Consider the following 11,531-nt stretch of genomic DNA (forward strand, 5'->3'; position numbering starts at 1 on the left):
GTAAGTAATTTGGAGACTCTAAGGAGATGGGGGTTTGTACCAGATCAGATGATGTAAGAAAGCAAGACCAATTCTATGACTGGGCATCAACCAATCTTATCTATAGAGAGGGGAGATTAGACTGAGGATAGAGTTATCACTGGCTAATAAGTAGCAATCAATCATCTTGGCCAAGCAAGGAGATGCTTGGCATTTTCAGGTAAAACAGTGCCTTTATTTCTGCTTGTGCTTAGACAAAATTATGTAGGGACCTTATTTGCTCTTATTTTATTATGATCTTGGCGTAACCTTGCTTGAGGTTGATGTTCTGTGAGAGAGATTAACATCGAATAGAATGACATGGCCTCGCTGTGAGTATAAGGCAAACTTTTGGATGTGAGGGACTGTCATTTTTGTTTTTATCTCAATGCAAAATGCAGTGATATTAGATGCACATGTGCTTCTCTAGATGTAATGCTGTATTTTGAAATCCAGAATTAAAATCAGTATGGGGATGGTGTGTGTGTATGCTCAGTTGTGTCCGACTCTGCAGCCCCATGGACTGTAGCCCTCCAGGCTCCTCTACCTATGGAATTTTCCAGGCAAGAATACTGGAGTGGGTTACCGTTTCCTTCTCCAGGGGATCTTCCTGACCCAGGGATCAAACCCAAGTCTCTTGCATCTCCCGCACTGGAGAATTCTTTACCACTGAGCCACCTGGGAAGCTTCCACCTGGGATGGTACTTTAATGTAAAGGGAACAAGAGCAAAATCCTGTTGTTTCTATTAATGGTCCATGTTGGGAAGATTCTGTAATTCTTTTTGGATGATGTAAGGAATTAGAGTAGGAGTACCCCCACAATAGCAGGAAAATCATTCCTCAGAGAGGGTGTAGTCTCCAGTTAGCCACATCTTCCTTCATCCTTGGACAAAAGATAAAGGAGGAATACTCGACTTTATGTTTTGTTCATTCACAATTATTTTTTGACAATCAAATCCCAGCTATCATTCTAAGTTGTTGGGTTTTTTAAAAATCTGGTGTTTATTTTTGAAAAGATCTTCAACTGTCCTTGGTGTCTCCCTTTCTATCTGTCCTTGTTCATATATTTAACAAGTGATTACAAAAGACCATGATAATGAGAATAACAAGCATTGTTCAGGGAATGATATTATAAGTTAAGATGAGCTGCAGTTGATGTGTTTCAGTTCTAGAAAAATTTTCATAACATGTGGCCAGTTGCAAAATAAAAATAAACCATGAAGACTGAGGGGTAGGAATAATGACAAAAGCTTCTGGATTATAAGTTGGAAAATACATTTTCACAGGGAAGAGTCAAGGAGACACTTAATGAAAGCATGTTAGTAACTGTCATTTCTGAAAGAAATAAAAATAAATAGTGCTTGGATGATAAAGGGAATAGATGTTCACTTACTGCCCCTAAATAAGCACAAAACTCTGTCACGCTCCCTCTCACTCCTAATATGTGATTTTTAACTCAAGATTTTCTTACTTCATCTATGTTTCAAAAACAATTTTCTTCATTCAGAAGAACTATTGAAACACTTTTATTTTAAAATCTTTTTCATGTGAGATATCCCATCCTCAAGGGTAAGGATTACCCAAAGTCGTTCTCATTGCTTTCCATTTTTTGTGCCTGGCTACATTAAGCTACTGATTATTTTTCCCTTCTCTTCTGTAACATATTTAACTTAGATTTATTCCCACAATAATAATTTCTAATCTATTACAAACTTGAACTAATAGGTATATATGCAGCTCAACAATAATCTGCTTTATGATATATCCAAGTTGCAAAGCAAAATGAACAGCATTTGACTGTTGCTGCCTTTCCACATGTCCTGACAGAGAGGATCTAGTGTGAGGATAGAGGAAGCTGGTTCTTGAGGAAAGAGGAAGCTAGGCTAGGGGCCTGGTTCTGTGGCTTTCACGATGCTTGTTGGTAAGGGTGAGGGCACTACTGCTGGTTCTCACACTTTATTGTGCATCGAAATGACCAGAGGCTGTGTTAAAACCTCAGATGCTGAGCCTTACCTCCAAGGGTTTCTGTTTCCTTAGGTCTCAGGGCTGGAGAATTTGTAATCCCAATGAATTCCCAGGTGATGCTGTTACTGCTAATTCAGGGACCACATTTTATTTTTAAAATTTATTTTATCAACGTATAGTTGATTTGCAATATTGTATTAGTTTCTCTTGCACAGCAAAGAAATTCAGATATACCTATATCCATTCCTTTTCAAATTCTTGTCCCATAGAAGTTATTACAGAATACTGAATATAGTTCCCTATGCTGTACAGTAGGACCTTATTGTTTAATCCATCCTATATATAATAGTTTGCTGCTGCTGCTGCTACGTCGCTTCAGTCGTGTCCGACTCTGTGCGACCCCATAGACGGCAGCCCACCAGGCTCCTCTGTCCCTGCGATTCTCCAGGCAAGAATACTGGAGTGGGTTGCCATTTCCTTCTCCAATGCATGAAAGTGAAAAGTGAAAGTGAAGTCGCTCAGTCTTGTCCAACTCTTAGCGACCCCATGGACGGCAGCCTACCAATGGAGTGCGGCTGTGCACCTGCGCGGCGCCGAGTACCGGCGGGCAGTTTGAGTTTCGCTCCGGGAGCCCGGTCTCGAGACCCTATGCTTCTGACCGAGATTGGGTGCGGGAGGGGGCGGTTCTCGGCGCCTCGCGACCCCACTGAGTGGGCCCTTTGCTCCCAGACCCGCACGAGAGGCTTAAAGGATGGCCTCAGATCTGGAACAGTTATGCTCTCATATTAATGAAAAGATTGGCAATATTAAAAAAAACTCTGTCATTGAGAAATTGTGGGAAAGAACCTACCTTGAAGACCATTTTAAATAAAATAGGAGATGAGATCATTGTAGTAAATGAACTTCTAACTAAATTGGAATTGGAAATTCAGTATCAAGAACAAACCAACAGTTCCCTCAAGGAACTCTGAATCTCTTGAAGAAGATTATAAAGATGTGGAGCATCTCAAAGGAAACATCCCTCCCCCCTTGCCTCAAGTAACAGTTACCCAGAACTTTGTTAACAGATCAGATCTTGACCCTGAAGAACCAGTCAAAGCTAAGGAACCTACACCCACAAAGAAGCCTCCCAAAGAACAAAGAGGTATTAAAGAAAAGCCATTTATAACTTCTGATGAGTTTAATGGCACTCCTGCGTACATGAAATCCCGCTTAACCTATTGTCACATTAAGGATGTTATTAAAGAAATCAACAAGGCAGTTGTTAGTAAATGTAAGATCCTACGTCAACCGAAGAAGTCTATGAGTTCTGTGGCCAGAAATCTCTATCACAGATTTATTGATGAAGAAACGAAGGAAACCAAAGGTCATTATTTTGTAGTGGAAGCTGCCATAAAGGAGTTCACAGCTTTGAAAGTTGACAAGAGGTTTCATGTGATACTGAATATTTTACGACACTGCCGGAGGCTATCAGAGGTCCGAGGGAAAGGGCTTACCCGATATGTTATAACATAACGTCCTTGTGAGCTTTTGAACCAGCTGACAGGGTTTAGAGGCTGTTCCTATAGTTTCCTTACGTGCAATTTTTTAATACATAATTTTTTTAGCTTTTTCATTGTTTTTTTGTTTCTTCTAAAAATAAAGCATGTATATTTAAAAATCCGCTACCTTACAGTAAGTCCTTCATCACCTACCACGTGAGCCTCTGTTGTAGGCATACAGTGGAACTAAGAAATGTTCCTTTTTAGTTTTCGTGTTCAGTGACGGTGCCGCCAGTCCCAGTGAGAGGGATGCAGAGAAAAGCAAAGTTCAAGAGGAGAAGACCAAGGAAGGCCAGGCTCTCTGGAATTAAAGGCCGTTAGTGTCTATATTCCATCCTATAGACTGATGATATTTCAGGCTGTAGTCCGAAGTTGGATATGACGGCAGCACATTGATCCCTGGGTCGGGAAGATCCCCTGGAGAAGGGAAAGGCTGCCCACTCCAGTATCCTGGCCTGGAGAACTCCATGGACTGTGTCGTCGATGGAGTCGCAAAGAGTCGGACACGACTGAGCGACTTTCACTTTCACTTCACTAATCCCAAACAGACTCCCAATTTATCACTCCCTTATCCTCTGGCAACCCCAAATTTATTCTCTATGTCTGTGAGTCTCTTTCTGTTTCATAGATAAGTTAATTTGTGTCATATTTTGAATTCCACATGTAAGTGATATCATATAGTACTTGTCCTTCTCTTTCTGACTTCACTTAGTACAGTCATCTCCAGGTCCATCCATGTTGCTGCGAATGGCATTATTTCATTCTTTTTTATGACTGAGTAGTATTCCACTGTGTATATATACGTGTATATATATATACCACATCTTCTTTATTCATCTGTTGATGGATGTTTGTTTCCATGGCTTGGTTATTGTAAATAGTGCTTCTATGAACATGGGGTGCATGTATGTTTTTAAATTGCAGTTTTGTCTGGATATATGCCCATGAGTGGGATTGCTGGATCATATGGCAATTCTATTTTTAGTTGTTTGAGGAACCTCCATACTGTTTTCCGTAGTGGCTGCACCAATTTACTTTCCCACCAACAGTGTAGGAGGGAAGAACCACATTTGAAAAACCTTTACCCTTGTTGATAAATGTCTGTTGATCCCCCAGCTATGTGGGTTACAGGTTCCTCCTTTCCCGTATAACTTCTTACCATGCTGAGATAAGTTGGGGGTGGCCTAATCTCATGTCTTCTCTGCTAGTTTGTTATCTGGACCTCTGGTCTAGAGCCTGAAGCTTGGTGTCTTCTTAGGCTGGGTCCTAGTTTTTCAGGCTCTTTGCTCATGTCCCTGAGCCTTCATTTCTCTAATATCTTAGACTGGATGCTGAATCACTGAAATATCTTCTCTTGGCCTAACCTCTAGCCTGTCTCCCATACGCATGTGACTTACAGTGCCTGTCAACCCTTCTGTCTGTCTCCATCAATCATTCTTGGCCTTCATGTAAATGGCAACACACTCCAATATTCTTGCCTGGAAAATTCCATGGATAGGGAAGCCTGGCTGGCTACAGTCCATGGGCGGCAAAGAGTCAGACACAACTGAGCATGTGCGCACACGTTCTGTTATCACCTAAGTCTCTTGTGAAACTTACCACCTACAGAATTCTGATTTTATTCAGTTCCATTACCAGGATAAATATAATGAATTAGAGTTCCTTGGGAACTCAGAGGACACAGAAACGTGATCTGATTGAGTCTGAAAGAAGCAATATGTGGTTGTTAGTTGTCATCAGAGCTAATAAGACAATGAAAAATTCAGTTCAGTTCAGTTCAGTTGCTCAGTCGTGTCCAACTCTTTGTGACCCCATGAATTGCAGCATGCCAGGCCTCCCTGTCCGTCACCAACTCCCGGAGTCCACCCAAACCCATGTCCATCGAGTCGGTGATGCCATCCAACCATCTCATCCTGGGTTGTCCCCTTTTCCTCCTGCCCTCAATCTTTCCCAGCATCAGGGCCTTTTCCAATAGGTCAGCTCTTTGCATCAGGTTGCCAATTCAGCTTGAACATCAGTCCTTCCAATGAAAACCCAGGACTAATATCCTTTAGGATGGACTGGTTGGATCTCCTTGCAGTCCAAGGGACTCTCAAGAGTCTTCTCCAACACCACAGTTCAAAAGCATCAATTCTTCGGTGCTCAGCTTTCTTCACAGTCCCACTCTCACATCCATACATGACCACTGGAAAAACCTTAGCCTGACTAGACAGACCTTTGTTGGCAAAGTAATGTCTCTGCTTTTTAATATGCTGTCTAGGTTGGTCATATCTTTCCTTCCAAGGAGTAAGCGTCTTTTAATTTCATGGCTGCAGTCACCATCTCTAGTGATTTTGGAGCCCAGAAAAATAAATTCAGCCACTGTTTCCACTGTTTCCCCATCTATTTGCCATGAAGTGATGGGACCAGATACCATGATCTTCGTCTTCTGAATGAGAAATTAATATGAATAATAATTGACTTCAGTTACAGAAAGGGATATTTAACATTGTACATGGTCAACACATACTTAGAAACTGTATTAGTTTTCTCATGCTCTGTGATCAGTTCAGTTCAGTCACTCTGTCTGACTCTTTGTGACCCCATGGACTGCAGCAGCCAGGCTTCCCTGTCCATCACCAACTCCCAGAGCCTACTCAAACTCATGTCCATTGAGTCAGTGATGCCATCCAACCATCTCATCCTCTGTCGTCCCCTTCTCCTCCTGCCTTCAATCTTTCCTAGCATCAGGGTCTTTTCTAATGAGTCAGCTCTTCACATCAGGTGGCCAAAGTATTGTAGCTTCAGCATCAGTTCTTCCAATGACTACTCAGGACTGATTTCCTTTAGGATGGACTGGTTGGATCTCCTTGCAGTCCAAGGGACTCTCAAGAGTCTTCTCCAGCTGCTCTGTGATAAATCCCCATAAACTTGGTGTCTTCAAGTAACGCACATTTATTAGCTCACAGTTTTGTCTGTCAGAAGTCTGGAAAGCAGAACTGGTCCACTCTTGGGGATCACACAGGGTTGAAATCAAAATGTCGACTGGTGGCATGCTCTTACGGAGGCCTGACGAAGGGAGAACCTGCTTCCAAGCTCATTTGTGTTGTTAGCAGAAAGCAGTTCCTTCTGGTTATAGGACAGAGGTCGGACAGAGGTCTTCCTTTTCTTGCTGACTGTCAGCCAGGGACCACTCTCTGCTTGTACACAGCTCATGTAATTCCTAGATTAGGCCCAGCTGAACAATCTCCATTTTGACATTTAACATAATCATAGGGATATAATCACATTCTTAGTTTCCACCAGCACTTAAAGGGGCAGATGATTTGATTATACAAGATTGAAAGACACTGGGGTAGAATTCTGACTACTGCCGTCTACCCTCTCCCCAACAACAATCCACATCTGTTTCACACGCAAAATACCTATATCTGCTCCAAAGTTTCCCAAGGGTCCTATGCCTTTTCAGTATCAACTCAAAAGTCCAAAAAAAAAAAAAAAATCATCTAAGTCAGGTTCTGATGAAGCTCCTAGGGCACACTCCCTCTCTAATTGTGGCCCTGTGGAACTATAGAGACAAGTAGTTTGCCCCCACACTCTCAAGATACAATGGTGGGACAGGCACAAGATAACAGTTCAGGCATTGCAGCTCAAATGGGGTGAAAATGGAAAACACAGAGGAGTTATCAGTCCAAAGCAGTTTTGACATCCAGCTTGGCTAACTCACTGAGGCTTGAAAGCCGGAGAATAATTCTCCTTGACTTTTTGTTTTACTCTCTTGGCTCTTGGTTCTGCCCTCTGAGTAAGGGTTACTAGGGGTCATTCTTAGACTAATGTTACTGTAGTAATGATTTGATTTTTGGTGTAGACTGCATTTCAGATATCTTGAGGAATTCATGGCAGATACATGGGAATGCATGATATTTATATTAGTAAGCATAATTCAAACATTTATAAAGCTAACAAAATGGCACCCCAATTTTTAAGCACAATGATATTAACCACCTATGTTAGTCATTCCCCAAGCCATGAGCTCATAAGATGATGACTTCTAGGAGTAAAGAGCATCCATTAGGAATAGTCATCTGATAGATGACTATCTCAGTGAAGAAACAGAAGGAAATCAGAGAACTGAGAAAACAAGTTTACAGTAAGGCTTTAAATAAAGCCTACTAGCATGTCCTTAAGCCAGCTTTTCTCTAACATAGTCAAATGTCATCAGGAAGAAAAAAACAACCAAAGGTCATGTATTTGGGTACTTGTTAACATCAAAAGAGACACCTAAGACCTAATCAAGGACCAGTGTCCAGTACATGGACGACTCTTTGAAGTTATTTTGGCAGTGACTTCTAAAGCATACAACCTTGGAGACCTTTTCTATATGAGGCTGTCCTGAATGTGACCCTTAGACAAAGCCATAAGAAGGCTGCTACAGACAAAAGAGAGAGAAGATCTTTAGTCTAATGATTTGCAGCAGACGGGAAAGTCGAGGGCAAAGTTACAGTGATAATGTAGACATTTCACACTTCACATATTAAACAGTGGCCCAGGCCCACTGTGAGCACAAGATGTTCTTCGAGGTATTTTTCAATTTGCAATTGTGGATTTGTGCTAATATAGTCATCATTTCTTGTTCAGTCTTTCCTGTGAACAAGGGCAAGTATTACAGTGGGTTGTTGTTAAAATTACTACAGTGATAGGGTCGTGTGAAAATTCAGTTTGTAGTGGGAGAATGAGACACAGTCAGCCAAACACAGATAGAACAAGAACTCTGGGTTCTGGCCTTGTTCCACATCCTAATGGACACCATTTATGGCATGCCCTCTGTGTGTAAAATGCTGTTATGTGTTTTACAAATGTTATCACATTTAGTTCTCAGAGCAATCCTTAGGCAGTAGGAACTTTGATTCAGTTTCATATCTGTAGACACTGGGGCTCTGAGAGAGGTTGCCATTTGCCCAAGGACACACAGTTGGTAGGCGCTGGCTGCCTCTGGAGCACTCTGCATAGTTTCCTGATAGCTTGCCCATCATGTTGAAATTACCTGTTCAAGTGTTGCCCACACCAGACTATAAGGTCACAAGAGGGATTCTGTCTTATTTGGAACCTAGTGCAGGCAGCGTATGTGTGTTGAACTGAACTGTCAGCCCCTAAAGCCCATGCTCTTATCATCTGTCAGGATGTGCTAATTTCCTAACATGATAAAAATGTGGCAGAGAGATAACCAGGGCTTGGAGACAAGGAGGCTGCAGAGTTCTGGGGTTAGAAGACCTACATCTGTCTCTTCAGAAAAATTCATTCTTGAAGTCTTCATTCATGCAAATTCTTGTTGATGAAAAATTATCTCCATCACAATACATAGAGAACGGTTGTAGAAATTCTATCTTCTTCTAATTTCCTCCCTGACCCAGGGCACACGGAAAACAATAGAAACTGGACAAGCTATTTTTTACATTTTTCCTACGTTCCTGTCAATGCTGCTCAAGAGAGCTTTGCTAAATGGGTAACAAGGCACAGAATAGGTCAAGTATCTCTACCACGTGTCTGCCATCTGGACCCTGGGGCTATAGCCACACCTAGGCCTTTTTACCTTGAGAGTGAAGTGACCTGGGCACAAAAATGTTCTGGATATACACTGACCACTGTCTGAGGCTTGACGTCCAGGCCATAAGCTAGTATGGATGCCCGTGGAAGCTTATAACAGGGGCCGTGTTTCAGAGAGTGGAATTTCCTGGGTGTGGTGGTATTTACTCAAAGAAGCCAGAAACAGCAAAATGAAAGGGGTCAGCGCAAACCATAATTCATATGAGCCATCCACTTGTGTTCCAGTGAGACATGGTCACATGTCAGGTCTGAAGGCAAATCTATCTGCAAGTGGACAGTAAGTCCAGTTCTGGGGCCAGGCCTGAAAAGGCAGGTGGGAAGCAATTAAGGGACACAAACCATGAGCAGGATCCAGGTGGAGGCCTGTTCTCATGGGTGTTTCTGCAGTGGTAGAGGGACAGGCCTGCTAGCTAAAGGCTGTGGGGCAGGTCCAGAGAGGCAGAGTCCTTGAAGGAACCAACTCTGTGTAGAAACTCAGCCTCAGGACCCAGAGACCCAGGGAGCTGCACAAGTGGCAACTTGAAAAGGAGACATCCATTACTGAGAATGTACCTGGGGGAGGCATGTACTGAGCTGGCCAAAAAGTTCGCTGGAGTTTTTCTATAAGATTGATTTTTTTTTAAGTCTTTATTGACTTTGTTACAACATTGCTTCTATTTTTTTTTAATTGGAGGATAATTGCTTTACAACGTTGTGTTGGTTTCTACCGTACAACATGAATCAGCCATAGGTCTGCCTATGTCCCCTCCCTCTGGAACCCCCTTGCCACCCTCGTTCCCATCACACCCCTCTCAGTGGTCACAGAGCGTGGGTTGAGCTCCCTGTTATGCAGCAGCTCCCCACTAGCTGGTTTGCTCACGGTTATGTATGCATTTCAGCGCTACTCTCTGCATTCTTCTGCACCCTCTCCTCCCCTGGTTGTGTCCACAAAGAGGTTGTGTCCTCTTTGTCTGCGTCTCTGTTCTTACCCTCCAAATAGGATAATCAGTACCATTTTTCTAGCTTCTCTGTATGTGTGTTAATGTTCAATAGTAGTGTATAATATGTTTTTCTCTTTCTGACTTACTTACCTCTATAACAGGCTCTAGTTTCATCCACCTCACTGGAAGTGACTGCTTCTATTTTTTACGTTTTGGTTTTTTTGGCCCCGAGACATGTGGGATCTTATTTCCTTGACCAGGGATGGAACACACACTCCCTGCATTGGAAGCCAAAGTCTTAACCACTAGACCACCAGGGAAGTTCTGGGTGTTTCCATAATATCTTAACAAATGAACATTTTGGCTAACCCAGTAGCATCATGATTCAGAACTTGAGTTCTGGAGTCAGATTATCTGGATACCAAATCCACCTGCCACAACTGATCATGTGATTTTTCTTGAGTTATTCAATCTCCCAATCCCTCTGTTTCTCCACCTGTAAAATAGTACTCACAGTGTTCATTATAAAAAAAAAATAAAGCAATCCTAAAGCCTTTTTGCCCAACCGCTTGCACAGTGAAGTACTAAATACATGCTTAGTGTATTGTCTACACTACATATATAGCTATCAGGGAAGTTTTTATAGTGTATTGTCAGTAGCAGCAAGTTTCAGTCCTGATTAGCAACAAAAAATATCCCATGGACAGAGGATCTTAGTGGGCTACAGCCCATAGGGTTGCAGAGTTGGACACAAATGAGCAACTGAGCACACAGCACACATGTGCGCGCACACACACACACACGCACAATTAGCAACAAAGGAAACTTACAAATTAGAAGAAATTTAGGAACAAATTAGAAACCCATGGTCACCCCTGGAGCCCCTAGTGCTCTCTCAATGGCCATGCTTTGGATTCAATGCTCTGGGTGCCTTCCCCAGGTCAGAGGCTCCTGAGTCGTGAAGGGGGGCTTGAGAGAAGGCAGCTTTGAAGTAATAGTCTGGAACTGATGCAGGATGTGAAAACACCAAAGGAGTGGAGGCTGTGAAAGTAAACTTCATCTCCTGGGCCCTGTGAGAGCCTATGGGTGTTAAGGGTGTGGCAGGCAGGAGCCTAGAAGTGGATCCGGGGCTCTGTCCCCAGGGCTGGGACAGAGGGCAGGAGCCCCCGACCCAGGCTGTGGGGCGGTAGGGGACCTAGATGGACTGCTGCTTAGAAGCCATCTGATTCCTCCCTCTTCAACAAAGTATGGCTCCTAAGACTTGAGTGGGGTGTCATATGCTTGTACCTGATAAGAACCTGGCCTGTCTGATATCAGTATGGGTGGTGACAGGGTTCTTCACTTAGGGTGGGACTCATCAGGCTAATTCTTCAGTAAGCCATTCTTGAGACATTGCTGGGGAGACATAAGCCATAAAGATGTATGCTCGGGCCTGAGCTAAAGAATTCTATAGTGGTTTTAGGTTTTCTGCCCACTGAGTCCTACTGAGAAGACACCGATGTGA

General features: G+C 42.8%; 1 pseudogene; it reads left to right on the forward strand.

Moving 5' to 3' along the window:
• Positions 1-2,734: 2,734 nt before the first annotated feature.
• Positions 2,735-3,498, forward strand: LOC138074600 (spindle and kinetochore-associated protein 1 pseudogene; annotated as a pseudogene).
• The last annotated feature ends 8,033 nt before the right edge of the window (positions 3,499-11,531 follow it).

The sequence above is a fragment of the Capricornis sumatraensis genome, chromosome 2 (assembly GCF_032405125.1).
Source record: "Capricornis sumatraensis isolate serow.1 chromosome 2, serow.2, whole genome shotgun sequence".
Lineage (NCBI taxonomy): Eukaryota > Metazoa > Chordata > Mammalia > Artiodactyla > Bovidae > Capricornis > Capricornis sumatraensis.